The sequence below is a fragment of the Pan troglodytes genome, chromosome 16 (assembly GCF_028858775.2).
Source record: "Pan troglodytes isolate AG18354 chromosome 16, NHGRI_mPanTro3-v2.0_pri, whole genome shotgun sequence".
NCBI classification, from domain to species: Eukaryota; Metazoa; Chordata; class Mammalia; order Primates; family Hominidae; genus Pan; species Pan troglodytes.
In genome coordinates, this window is record NC_072414.2 from 32,442,478 (window position 1) to 32,457,946 (window position 15,469).

General features: G+C 40.3%; 1 long non-coding RNA gene and 1 pseudogene across 1 annotated transcript in view; one reads left to right on the forward strand and one right to left on the reverse strand.

The window, feature by feature from the left end:
• The first annotated feature begins 1,299 nt into the window (after nucleotides 1-1,299).
• Nucleotides 1,300-15,469, forward strand: part of LOC129137206 (uncharacterized) — an 80,905-nt gene continuing 66,735 nt past the window's right edge. The window contains exon 1 of the long non-coding RNA XR_008539540.2: nucleotides 1,300-1,627. This is a non-coding gene — a long non-coding RNA (uncharacterized LOC129137206). The remainder of the gene's footprint in view (nucleotides 1,628-15,469) is intronic.
• LOC100610076 (large ribosomal subunit protein uL6-like) lies at nucleotides 7,852-8,432 on the reverse strand (annotated as a pseudogene).

Below are 15,469 nucleotides of genomic sequence, written 5' to 3' on the forward strand. Positions count from 1 at the left end.
TGCCAGACCCTGTGCTAAGAGGGGTCAGTACACCTTTTTCCTTTTCTTTATTTTGAAGATGCCCACTGAACTACTTTTATAACTATTTTATGACAGTGAACATCCATGACCTAGATTCACCGTTGAACATTTGCCATATTTGTTTTGTCTCTCTCTATATGTATGGTAGGCTAAACCATTTGAGACTCCATTATAGACATCATGATGCTTCATCCCAAAAAACTTCTGCATGTGTCTCCTAAGGAAAAGAACACTCTGCTATCTAACTGAATACCGTACTCAAAACTACGGCATTTCACATTAATACAATAGTATTATATAAGTCCACATTCAGATTTTCCCAATTGCCTGAATAATGTGTGTTATGACTTTTTAAAAAATCCAGGAATTAGGCAGGGCGCAGTGGCTCATACCTGTAATCCCAACACTTGGGGAGGCCAAGGAGGGCAGATCGCTTAAGGCCAGGAGATAGAGACCAGCCTGGGCAACTTAGCGACACCTTATCTCTTAAAGAAAAAAAAAATTCAGCTTTCAATCAAGGGTCCTCCCTTGATTGCACTACATTTTGTTGTCATGGCTTCTCAGCCTCTTCTAATCTAAAACAAGCCTTCATTTTATTATTATTATTTTTTTTTTGGTCTTTCATACCATTGCCATTTTGAAGCATTCAAATCTGCTGTTTTGCAGAATATCCCTTAATTTAGATTTTCTGGTGGCTTCCTCATGTCAGATTCCGGTGGACCTGCACATTTCATCCTCATAGTAACTCTGATAGGTTTTTTGACTTCATTTTATGGAAATGGGGGCTGAGGCTCAGAGAGGGCTGCCCCATAGCTATTAAGAGGCTGCCCTGGGACTGGATGCTGGTAGTTTGCTTTGTGCACTCATATCTCATGCAACTGTAATGTCTTAGCAGATGGGTTCTTTTTATGATGGCTTCATTTATCAGCCCCCTTTAGCACCTTCAACAGCCCCCTTTAGCCACAAATGAGCAGCAGAGCTTGACAGGGTCTGGCTTGGGAGAAAGAAGGGTAATCCAGGGGAGAGGACACCTGCAACATACTATCTGCAGTGAGCCGTGGCCTTCATAGTCAGCCCTGTCTGGAACCCCTCCACCCCAAGTGGTCCTTTTAGGCTACCTTAGAAATACAACTTTTTCTGCCCCTTCTAGACCTCCAGGGAAAGTGATGCATCACATCACACACACACACACACACACACACACACACACACACACACACAACTTAGGATGTAACAATCCTCTGGGTAGAGTCATCACTTAATTCTGTCCCGTTGCCTAGCAACCCTAGGACATTTCCGCCCTTTCCAGCCAGAGAGTGGGTGGAGGGGGCAACCACATGGCTGGCTGGTACTTCTTACTCTGGGGGGTCTCCTCATGATCAGTTGCATAACAGCCACGGTGGTCCTTGCACTCTGGGGAGTTACCCTCCTACTCCCAGGGGATGAGCAATCTCTTTAAGGTCTTTCCTCCTGGGCTGGGAGCCACACAAGTGTGCCATGGAATGTGGAGCTCCTCCCTGGGCAGAGTGCCTGAGAGCTAAGGGGAGGATGACACCTCCCCCTGCAGTGACTCTTTAAGAGAAAAGGGTAAAAGGAGAAAATCCAGGTAAGAACCTGATCATGCCAGGAGAGTTAAGCTTCTCATAGAATGGTTCCACAGACGTTCAGAGACCTGCTGGCCAGGAGTGCTGGGTTTGGGGCCTGGCCATGCTTCTCCGTGAAAGGAGAGAGATGGACGGTCCATATGCCTGGGCAGATCCTAATTATCCAAGCCTGCAGTTACTCTTGAATACATGTGTATTAGTTTAACCATCTTATTTGGGTAAGGTTTAGGCCAAGCATCATTACCTGGGGTGTTCAGGACCCCTTAGGGGTCTGTGGACAGAATTCAGGGCATTGGTAAAGTTGGGGGAAAAGTTACCTATTTTCACTAACCTCTTCTGAAATATATAAAATATTTTATGAAATAGTAAAATCTGTGACTTTGTCATTTATAGAAATCATAGATACTTTTATATCACTTTACAGTTGTTGAAATGTCAATTATACTCACCACCACTTAGAAAGTATGGAAATTATTAAATCTGTTGCTAGATCCTTAACGCCTTCATAGGTATAGTAGTCCCCCTCTGCCCACAAGGGAAATGGTTGCAACAGCCCCAGTGGAACTGTGACTAGTACCAAACCCTACATATGCTATGTTTTTTTCTATACATACATACGTAACTATGATAAAGTTTAATTTATATATGAGACATGGTAAGAGACTGACATCTATAACCAACAATAAAATAGAGAAATTATATATATAATACATATATTATATATAATATGTAATACATATATTATATATTATATATAATACATATATTATATATTATATATAATACATATTTCATACATATATTATATAATACATATATCAAACATATATTATATAATACATATAATACATATATTATATAATACATATAATACATATATAATACATATGTATTATATAATACATATAATACATGTATTATATAATACATATATAATACATATATTATATAATACATATAATACATATATTATATAATACATATCATACATATATAATACATATAATACATATATTATATAATACATATGTATTATATAATACATATATAATACATATGTATTATATAATACATATATAATACATATGTATTATATAATACATATATAATACATATGTATTATATAATACATATATAATACATATATTATATAATACATATGTATTATATAATACATATATAATACATATATTATATAATACATATATAATACATATCATACATATATAATACATATATAATACATATATATTATATAATACATATATAATATATGTATTATATATAATATATAGTATAATACATACATATTATATATGTATTATATATAATATATATAACATATATAATATATAATACATATAATATATAATATATAATACATATATATTACAATATATAATATATAATACATACATAATACATATAATATATAATATATGTAATACATATATAATAATATATATAATACATATATAATACATATATATTATATATAATACATATAATATATATTATATATAATACATATATTTTATATATATAATACATATATTATATATAATACATATATATTATATATAATACATATATAATATATTATATAATACATATATAATACATATATAATATATGTATTATGTATTTTATATATATATATATATTTTTTTTGAGACGGAGTCTCACTCTGTTGCCCAGGCTGGAGTGCAGTGGTGTGATCTTGGCCCACTGTGAGCTCCGCCTCCCAGGTTCACACCATTCTCCTGCCTCAGCCTCCCAAGTAGCTGGGACTACAGGTGCCCGCCACCACACCTGGCTAATTTTTTGTATTTTTAGTAGAGATTGGGTTTCACCATGTTAGCCAGGATGGTCTCAATCTCCTGACCTCGTGATCCACCCACCTTGGCCTCCCAAAGTGCTGGGATTACAGGCGTGAGCCACTGTGCCTGGCCCCAGAGAAATTATATTGTAATAAAAGCTATATGAATGTGATATCTCTCTTATTCTCAGAATATCTTATTGTACTGTATTCTTGTGTACTTTTCTTCTTGTGAAGAGAAAGGGACAGTGCGGGATGGTGCCAGGTTCCATCATGCTACTCAGAATGGTGTGCAATTTAAAATTTATGAATTGTTTATTTCTGGCATTTCCCACTTAATATTTTTGGACCATGGTTGACTGCAAGTAACTGAAATTGCAGAAAGCAAAACCACAGATAAGGGGACGGAGAATGCTATACATATCAATATTGTATTATATAAAATATTTTTAATATTTTGATAACTCAATTTCAGTATAATTAGTTTCATTTCAATATAATTAGTTTCATTTGCAATCTGATGTATTTTTTATGCAAAGCATTTTTCTGACGCTTCAAACCACCAAAGGGGGCTGTGGTATAAAAAAAGATTAAGAGCCTTGGGTTTAGGCTATGGAAGTTTTTGTCAAACGAGGACTCAAGGAAGTATTTTTGGAGTCTTCTAATTTTGAACTTTAAATATTGATGGTAATTAAACAAATTATTATATAAAATTCCTAGTGGCTGGAATGACTGCCTTATACAGAGCACCGCCACTCCATTGCAGCTTCTGAGTTTACATTGACAACAGAGGTGGTGCCAAGCAGCTCCACCCAAATTGTTCCTTTCTGATTAGGAAAAAAACAGGCTGACCTAATAAGTAATGGTGATGATATTTTTTAAAAAATGGTGGAGAAGTTGAGCCCTTACTAAAATGAAGTTGCTAAACTCAAAAAACCTGTACTCTAGCACTCGGCACCATAGTCAGGTGGGTAGAATTCAGTTGCAGAAAACACAGTAGCATTTGCCATATAAAGTTAATGATGTTAATTTGAATTGTTTCTGTTGTAATTTTGTTTGAATTTGTAAGTTTTGGGTTTTTTTACTTAGCATATGTGTCCTTAGCTTCATGTTTGTGCTTGCTTGAGTACATGCCCAGAGATCTAGGCATTTTTTCTTATTATTTAATTGGGGGTACTTTACTCACGCACGAGAAATGTTGTGCTCTGTTACTTACTGATAGCTCTTTATGTTTTCCTCTTTATTTATTTTTATTATTATAATTTTTTTGAGACGGAGTCTCGCTCTGTCGCCCAGGCTGGAGTGCAGTGGTGCGATCTCGGCTCACTGCAAGCTCCGCCTCCCAGGTTCACTCCGTTCTCCTGCCTCAGCCTCCCGAGTAGCTGGGACTGCAGGCGCCTGCCACCACGCCCGGCTAATTTTTTTGTATTTTTAGTAGAGACGGGGTTTCACCGTGTTAGCCAGGATGGTCTCGATCTCCTGACCTCGTGATCCACCCGCCCCAAAGTGCTGGGATTACAGGCGTGAGCCACCGTGCCCGGCCCATGTTTCCCTCTTTAGTTCACCCGTTTCTTTTGAATGACTGAGTTCAGGTCTCAGACATTAGAGTGACTTGATTTTCAAGTCTTCCCAGACACAGGATTAAGTAGCAAATTACCTAGTAATTTCTGGAGATGTCAAGTGTGTGATTCCTGGGTTTGTCCCAAGTCACTTTTCCACATTATGAGAACAGAAGCTTATTGGTGGTTTTATTACAGTAAGCCTTGTTGGACTGCTGTTTGAATTTCTCAAGGTATGGCTTCTTTGTCCTGTAAGCACCAAGCATGAGGTGAAGGGACCACAACGTCATGCTGCCAAGGGGACAAGTTGGACTGAACATGTTGTACATAAATATTTCCCTTTCCTAGTCTACTTCTGGGAAAGCATTTATGTTTTCTATAATTATATTCATATATATTATATATATATAATATATAAAATATATATATAATATATAAATGTGTGTATATATACGTATATACACATATATACATATATACACATATATACACACATACACATATATACACACACATATACATATATACACACATATACACACATATATACATATATACACACATATACATATATACACACATATATACACATATATACATATATACACATATACACACATATATACATATATACACATATACATATATACGTATATACACATATACATATATACGTATATACACATATATACACATATACATATATATGTATATACACATATACACATATACATATATATGTATATACACATATACACATATACATATATGTATATACACATATACACATATACATATATGTATATACACATATACACATATACATATATGTATATACACATATACACATATACATATATATGTATATACACATATACACATATACATATATATGTATATACACATATACACATATACATATATATGTATATATACACATATACACATATACATATATATGTATATATACACATATACACATATACATATATATGTATATATACATATATACACATATACATATATATGTATATATACATATATACACATATACATATATATGTATATATACATATATACACATATACATATATATGTATATATACATATATACATATATAAATATATGTATATATACATATATACATATATACGTATATACACATATGTATATATACGTATATACGTATATACACATATGTGTGTATATATACATATACACATATATGTGTGTATATATACACATATATACATATATGTGTGTATATATACACACATATATATACACATATATACATATGTGTGTGTATATACACACATATATACTCATATATGTGTGTGTATATACACACATATACACATATATATGTGTATATACACACACATATACACATATATGTGTGTATATACACACACATATACACATATATGTGTGTATATATGTACACACATATACACATATATGTGTGTATATATGTACACATATATACACACATATACACACATATGTATATATACACACATATACACACATGTAGGTATATATACATATACACACACATGTAGATATATACACACATATACACACATATGTATATATACATATATACATATATACACATATATGTATATATACATATATACATATATACACATATATGTATATATATACATATATACACACATATATATGTGTGTGTGTATATATATATATATATTTTTTTTTGAGACAGAGTCTCACTCTGTCGCCCAGGTTGGGAGTGCAGTGGCACAATCTCAGCTCACTGCAAGCTCCACCTCCTGGGTTCAGGCCACTATTCTCCTGCTTCAGCCTCCCGAGTAGCTGGGACTACAGGCGCCCGCCACCACGCCTGGCTAATTTTTTGAATTTTTAGTAGAGATGGGGTTTCACTGTGTTAGCCAGGATGGTCTCAATCTCCTGACCTCATGATCCACCCACCTCAGCCTCCCAAAGTGCTGGGATTACAGGCATGAGCTACTACGCCCAGCCAATATATTCTTTCTTAAATCTGTGGCCAGGCCTATAATTGTTGTAATGAAAATTAGAAAACCTACAAAATGTCACAGGATTAAACTTTAAAGTCTGTCTCAAAGGACTCACAAAGTAGTGATTCACTTTGACCCCCCTCAAAGATCAAATATCAAGCAATTTACCAGTTAGTGTTTTTAAATGGTGTGTAGCCCTTATTGGACTTTAAGTTCCATTCAAGATGGCATTGTCGTTCCCAGAACTGCAGACTCCTCTCTGTCCTGCTCCCCAACTAATCTTTTGAACATCCCAGCTGCTCACATTGTCCCTCCACAACACAATAGCTTTTCCAATTGTTCTGGTGACCTCACTGTATGTTTCCGTGCTACTCAACAGCCTGTGGAATGGCGGCCAGCCTTGGACAGTGCTCTAGCCCCATGGCTGTGCTCTTCTTTGGGGGCAGCTTCCTCTTGGCATTGCCTCCTCCCTGCCCTCAGGAGACACTCTCTTCTCTGCCATCTTCCTCTGTGGTGTCGTGTCCTTACTCAAAAATACAAGTCCGTGTATCACCACACCTGACTCCTTGATATCGGGTGGTTTCTCTTCTGTCATTCCAGCTCCCGAAGTGTCTAGAAAGCTCAGTTTTACATTCCTTTTCTAGAAGAAACCTGGAAAATAAGTCTTCCAGGACCTGGCTGGAGGATACAGCTTGAGGAACATCACCCAGAGCAGCATTAAAGGATGTTTCTTTTTTTTTCCCCCAAATCAATAGGTCTTTTATTGCATCATTTAAATATCACAAGTAGGTTTTAGGAGTCATCTGACATCTTGCTTCTGTAGCTGGACAACTCTTAGATCTTAGTCATCAGCCTGCTGAACAGTTCATTTTTCAGAGACATATATGCCATCCAAAAATTTCCTGATATCCTTGTTTTTAACTGTTGTGGCTTGCTGAATTTGAAACAAGCTCAATGTCATTTCCTTCAAGGATTAATTCATCTTTCTGGGCTTGAGATACTGAACAAGCAACACCTGGTCTCATCTGAACCCTGCGGATGTATTTTTCACCCAAGAAATTTCGGATTTCAACAAGAGAACCATTCTCCTGGATAATGATGTTGATGGGGAAGTGAACATACACAGACCTCATCTTGTAACAGAAGCCCAGTGTCACACCCTTGATCATGTTCTGTACGTGACTACAAATAGTCCGAATGGTAACCAGTTCCTTTCTGTTACTGCACCATTTGTTAACCAGGAGCCTCTTTCTTTTTCTTTCCGAGAAGATTGAGTTCTACGTTGATGTGCTTGAAGTTCCTCCACAGGGTTCCTCTGGGGCCTTTCACGATAACTGTGTGTCCTTTCAGAGTAATGTCGACATTTTCTGGAATGTCGATAGTCTGATTGCTGAAAATGGTCTTCATTCACACAGTAGATGCGGCAAAGAAAGAAAGGATGTTTCTAGACCATAGTTTTGTTTTTGTTTTAATTGTGATAAAAAACATGTAACATCAATTTACCCTCTTAACAATTTTAAAATGTACAGCACAGTATTAACTACACACACACTGCTGTACAGTAAAGCTCCATAACCTTTTCATTTTGCATGACTGAAACTCTATTCCCATTGAACAATTCCCCATCTCCCCTCCCTCCCCACCATCCCCTGGCAACTACCACTCTGCTTTCTGTTTCTATGAGTATGATTACTTTAGATACCTCATATAAGTGGAATCATACAGTATTTGTCCTTTTTGACTGGCTTATTTTGCTTAGCATAATGTCCTTAAGGTTCATCCATGTTGTAATATGTACCTGAATTTCCTTCTTTCTAAGGCTGAATAATATTTCTTTATTACACCACATTTTCTTTCTTTCATCCAACAATGGACATTAGGTTGTTTTCACATCTTGGTTATTGTGAATAATGCGGCAATGAATGTGGGCATGCAAATATTTCTTTGAGATCTTTATTTCAAGTCTTTTGGCTATATTCCCAGAAGTGGGATTATTGGATCATATGGTAGCTCTATTTTTAAGTTTTTGAGGAACCTCCATAGTGTTTTCCATAGTAGATGCGCTATTTACAATCCTACCAACAGTGTGCAAGGTTTTCAATTTCTCTACATCCTCATCAATACTTGTTTGTGACGGGGTTTCCCTAGGTTGCCCAGGCTTGACTCACATTCCTGGGCTCAAGCAATCCTCCTGCCTCAGCCTCCTGAGTAGCTGGAACTACAGGCATGTGCCACAGTCCCTGACTAACACTGTTTTTCGGTTTTGTTTTGTTTTTTATAGTGGCCATCCTAATGGATGTGAGATGATAATTCACTGTGGTTTATGATTTGCATTTCCCTAATTAGCCTTTTATAGGCTTGTAGACCATTTGTATATTTTCTTTGGAGAAATGTCCATTCAAGACCTTTGCCCACTTTTTAATCAGGGTTTTTTGTTTGTTTGTTTGCTACTGAATTGTAGAAATTCTTCATATATTCTGGGTATTAACCCATTATCAGATATATGCTTTGCAAGTATTTTCTCCCATTCCATAGGTTGCCGCTTCACACTACTGTTTCTTTTGCTGTGCAGAGGTTTTTAAGTTTGATGTAGTCTCATTTTTACTTTTGTGGCCTGTGCTTTTGGTGTTACATGTAAGAAACCAGTGCCCTTTCCAATGTCATGAAGCCTTCCTCCTATGTTTTCTTCTTGTAGTTTTATAGTTTAAATCCTTATGTTTAGGTCTTTAATCCATTTTGAGTTAATTTTTGTATATGACATAAGGTAAGAGTCCATCTACATTCTTTTACATGTGAATGTTGTTTCTCAGCACCATTTGTTGAAAAGACTGCCCTTTCCCCATTGTGTAGTCTTGGAATCTTTGCTGAAGACCATTTGACCATATATGTGTGGGCTCCCTATTTTGTTCCATTGGTCTATATGACTATCTTTATGCCAGCACCGTACTATTTTGTTTACTATAGCTTTGTCATGTTTTGAAATCCAGAAGCGTGAGGCCTCTAGCTTTGTTCTCTCTCAGATTGTTTTTTTTACTATTTGGAGTCCTCTTAGATTCCATATGAATTTTAAGATGATCTTTTCTATTTCTGCAGAACATGCCATTGGTAGACCAGGATTCCTTAACCTGTGGTCTCAGAACCCCTGGATGGCATTCAGGGTGCTGAGGGCCCCTGACACTTTGTGTTTCTGCTGCTAAGCATTTTTATCTGGTCTCTGCTGAGACATATGAGGGTTCACGGGAGCCTACAGTCTAGGCTCCTAATTCCACCCTTCAAAAAGTCAAGAGTAATGGCCATGGGCAGTGGATTTATCATGATGCAAGGGGAAATCACAAATAAGTATCAAATTCAAAGGAGCTCATGGAATACATATCTAGCTTTTTTTTTTTTTTTTTTTTTTTGAGACAGGGTCTCTTTGTCACCTGGGCTGGAGTACAGTGATATGATCATAGCTATTTTTTTTTCTTTTCTTTCTTTCTTTTTTTTTTGAGACGGAGTCTTGCTCTGTCACCAGGCTGGAGTGCAGTGGTGTGATCTTGGCTCACTGCAACCTCTGACTCCCTGATTCAAGCAATTCTCCTGCTTGAGCCTCCCAAGTAGCTGGGATTACAGGCACACGCTACCACGCCCAGCTAATTTTTGTATGTTTAGTAGAGACAGGGTTTCACCATGTTGGCCAGGATGTTCTCCATCTCCTGACCTCATGATCCACCCCCCTCGGCCTCCCAAAGTGCTGCGATTACAGGCGTGAGCCATCGTGCCTGGCTCACACTTGGCTAATTTTTTAAAATTGTTTTGTAGAAGTGGGGGTGTCTCACTGTGTTACCCAGGCTGGTCTTGAACTCCTGGCCTCAAGCATTCCTCCCACCTCAGACACAAAGTGTTGGGATTACTGGCGTGAGCCACTATGCCCAGCCAATCTGACTTTATTATTACTTACTATTGTTGCTGTTGGATTCTTCAGTTAGCATTGTGACACTCTGGGGAAAATACTGCTGTCTTAATCTATACACTCATATAAGACTTTATTACCTAGAGAACATTAACTGATTATTGCAATGGATAGTATTTTGTCCTAAAATGGATGTCCACTTTTCTCAAAACTTGACCTTTTCTGTTTGGCTCTCTGGTGGTGTATCATCTTAGGCTGTAAGTCTCACAGGAACTGGACAGTATCATTTTTATTTTTTTGTGTTTGTTTTTGAGATAGGATCTTGCTCTGTTAACAGCCCAGGCTGGAGTGCAGTGGCACAATCACCACTCACTGCAGCCTCAATCTCCCAGGCTCAAGCAATCCTCCCACAGCCTCCCAAGTAGCTGGGACCACAGGCATGCACCACCACACCAGGCTAATTTTTGTATTTTTTGTAGAGGTATAGTCTGCTATGTTACCCAAGCTGGTCTCGAACTCCTGGACTGAAACAATCCACATGCCTCGGCCTCCCAGAGCACTGGGATTATAGGTGAGCCACCTCTCTGGACCGCTAGTATCTGCTAGTATCTTTTTTTTTTTTTTTTTTTGAGACAGGGCCTTGCTCTGTTGCTCAAGCTGGAGTGTGGTGGCACGATCTCAGCTCACTGCAACCTCTGCCTCCCAGGTTCAAGAGATTCTTGTGCCTCAGCCTCCCAAGTGGTTGGGATTACAGGCGTGCATCACCACGTCCAGCTAATTTTTGTATTTTTAGTAGAGATAGGGTTTCACCATGTTGGCCAGGCTGGTCTTGAACCCCTGGCCTCAAGTGGATCTGCCTGCCTTGGCCTCCTAAAGTGCTGGGATTACAGACATAAGCCACTGCGCCTAGCCCTGACAGTATCTTTTTTTTTTTTTTTTGAGATGGAGTCTTGCTCTGTCGCCCAGGCTGGAGTTCAGTGGTGCAACCTCCACCTCCCGGGTTCAAGCGATGCTCCTGCCTCAGCCTCCTGAGTAGCTGGGACTACAGGTGTTTGCCACCATGCCCAGCTAATGTTTTGTATTTTTTAGTAGAGACGGGGTTTCACCGTGTTAGCCAGGATGGTCTTGGTCTCCTGATCTCATGAGCCGCCCACCTCAGCCTCCCAAAGTGCTGGGATTACAGGCGTGAGCCACCGCACCTGGCCTGACAGTATCATTTTTGTCCTTGCTCTAATCTTGTTAAGTGTAGGTGTTTGTGATGAAAATGTTACTTGTGTCTATGTTCCCTGGCCATGTCCAGCAGGTTAGGAAGCAGCTTCACAATGTGTTTACACATTTTGCTCAGTAGCTTGTATTCTTAAACTGCTATTGGAACAGTAACATTTTTAAAATAATTGTTAATTTAATAATTGTTAATGAGACTCTTGCTGGTTAAAACACAAGTGAAATAACAAGATCTTATGCTTTACTTTTCATAATTGAAGCCATTCCTTTCCTCCTGGAAAGCACCACCTGAAACATTAGGATAATGTTGCAAACATTAGGACGATGCCTCCTTGTACCCACAAAGCAAATTTGCCAATCTTGTGTTGGTTTTCCCCCTCTGCCCCTCTCTTTGACTACAGTGCTATGGCTTTGTCCTCATTCCTTTTCCCTCTGGAGCCACAACTTTTCTCAGGGGTGTAGAGATACTTTACCATTCAGAGTGTGCTGTCACGAGCATCACTGGTCAGAAAACCATTCATGCATTGCCAGGGTCATTAGTGAGTGCCTACCTTGAGCCAGGCAGGTGCTAGCATTTCCCCAGAGGAACAATACAAGTTGCATTCTGGTGACAGGTCTCGTGAAAACTTTTGGTGGTCAAATATGTTAGGGAAATCCAGAGTTACACAAAATTTAAAAGATGACTGCAGAATGTTTCTTTTTCCTAATACGTTAATGTGTCTCCTATATTTGCGTCAGAGGTGTAGACAACAGAACATACACTGTTCTTCTTCCCAACTTGTTTGACCAGGTAATCTCTTTTTCACAAGTGTGGAGTTCCTCTGAATCCGCTTTGGGAAAGACAAGTTTCTAGAAGACTCACATCAGCTCTTAAACCAGCTTTGCCATTTTTATTGTTTCCTGTAGATAAACACATGTACTAAATGTTCTCACATACTTTTTCTTTTTCTGGTGAGACAGGGTCCCTATCTGCCACCCAGACTAGAGTGCAGTGGCGCAATCACGGCTCACTGCAGCCTCGACCTCCTGGGCTTAAGCGATACTCCCATCTAAGCCACCCGAGTAGTTGGGATTACAGACGCACGCCACCATCTGGTTAATTTTTGTGGAGACAGGGGTCTCTCCACGTTGACCACGCTGGTCTCGAACTCCTGTCCTCAGGTGATCCTCCCGCCTAGGCCTCCCACATCGCTGGGATTCCAGGTACGAACCCCGTGGGCGCCTCCATCTTCTAATTTGTGGCTGAGCCAGATGATGATTCAGGGAAAAAAGGGACTTCCGGTTTTAAAATGGCGGCTTGACTTCCCCGCCCCCCCAGAAAGCCAAAAACAAATATGCAGCCCCGAGATTTTCCCCAGCAACAATCTGGAGCTCAAATTTGAGGATGAGACAGATCCCGGGGGCACGGAGAAGTGAAAATCTTCCGAGCAGGCGATAAGAAAATCGGGTTTTCACATCCGCCACGCCCCTCCCCATCACTGAGCCCCACACCAGGCGCGGGGAAACTTTCCCTCCGCGCGCGGATTCCGTGGTGAGAAAAGTGAGGCCCAAGTGCCAACCAAGTTTCCCACCATGTTGGGTTTCCTGGCAGGAGGCGCGTCCTTGCCTCAGCCATGGAAAACGTGGTGCCTGCTGAGGGGAGCCACATCCCCAGGACTAGCAGAGACAAAGGGGACGGTGGGCGGACCACCATCCCCAGCCCTGGAAACTGCTCTGTAGCCAATCAGAGCAGGTACTCAGCAGCACCGAACTGGAGGAGGTGCTTGGGCGCCAAGCCCTAGGCGGCCTTCCCCCCAGGTAGACGGAGGGGGTGGGTACTGGAGCATTTATTGTATTACTGTTCGAACTGTGCATTTATTTTATGTGTACTCCTTTGATTTTTTTTTTTTTCCCCAAAAGTTAGGTTTTCGGCCGGGCACGGTGACTCACGCCTATAATCCCAGCACTTTGGGAGGCTGAGGCGGGCAGATCACCTGAGGTCAGGAGTTGGAGACCAGTCTGGCCAACATGGTGCAACCCCGTCTCTACTAAAAATACAAAAATTCGCTGGGCACCATGGCTCACGCCTGTAATCCTTGCACTTTTACTTTGGGAAGCCAAGGCTAGCGGATTGTTTGAGTCCAGGACTACAAAGACCAGCTTGGGCAACATGGCGAAACCCAGTCTCTACCAAAAAAAAAAAAAAAAATTAAATAAAAAAAAAAATCCCAACAACAACAACCCAAAACTAAAAATTAGCCAGGCGTGGCTGCCCACACCTGTGGTCCCAGCTACTCGGGAGGAGGGAGGATTATTTGGGCCCGCAAGGCGGAGGGTGCAGTGAGCTGAGATCATGTCACTGCATTCCAGCCTGGGTGACAGTGTGACCTCGTCTACAAAAAAAAATTGTTGGCCGAGCGCGGTGGCTCACGCGTGCAATCCCAGCACTTTGGGAGGCCGAGGCGGGCAGATCACAAGGTCAGGAGATCGAGACCATCCTGGCTAACACGGTGAAAACTCGTCTCTACTAAAAATATAAAAAATTAGCCGGGCGCGGTGGCGGGCACCCGTACTCCCAGCTACTCGGGAGACTGAGGCAGGAGAATGGCGTGAACCCGGCAGGCAGAGCTTGAAGTGAGCCGAGATCGCACCACTGCGCTCCAGCCTGGGCGACAGAGCGAGACTCCGTCTCAAAAAAAAAAAAAAAAAATTTTGTTTTTGTAGAGGTGAGTTCTCGCTATGTTGTTCGGGCTGGTCTCGAACTCCTGGGCTCAAGCTATACTCCCATCTCAGCCTCCCGAGTAGCTGGGATTACAGACGCGCGCCACCGTCTGACTAATTTTTGTATTTTTTGTAGAGATGGGGTGTGAGGTCGGGGGGTGGAGGCTGGTCTCGAACTCCTGCCCTTAGGCGATCCTCCCGCCTGGGCATCCCACATCGCTGGGATTCCAGGCATGAACTCAGTGGGCGCCTCCGTCTTCTAACTTCTGGCTGAGCCAGAAGATGATTGAGGGAGAAGGAGGACTTCCGGTTTTAAAATGGCGGCTTGACTTCCCCGCCCCCTAGAAAGCCAAAAACAAATATGCAGCCCCGAGATTTTCCTCAGCGAGAATCCGGAGCTCAGATTTGAGGATGAGACAGATCCCGGGACGACGGAGAAGTGAAAATCTTCCGAGCAGGCGGTAGGAAAATTGGGCTTTCACATCCGCCAAGCCCCTCCCCACCACTGAGCTGTGCAGCAGGCGCGGGGAAACTTCCCTCGGCGCGCGGGTTCTGTAGTGGGAAAAGTGAGGCCCAAGTGTCAGCCAGCTTTCCCACCATATTGGGTTTCCTGGTAGGAGGCCTGTCCTTGCCTCAGCCATGG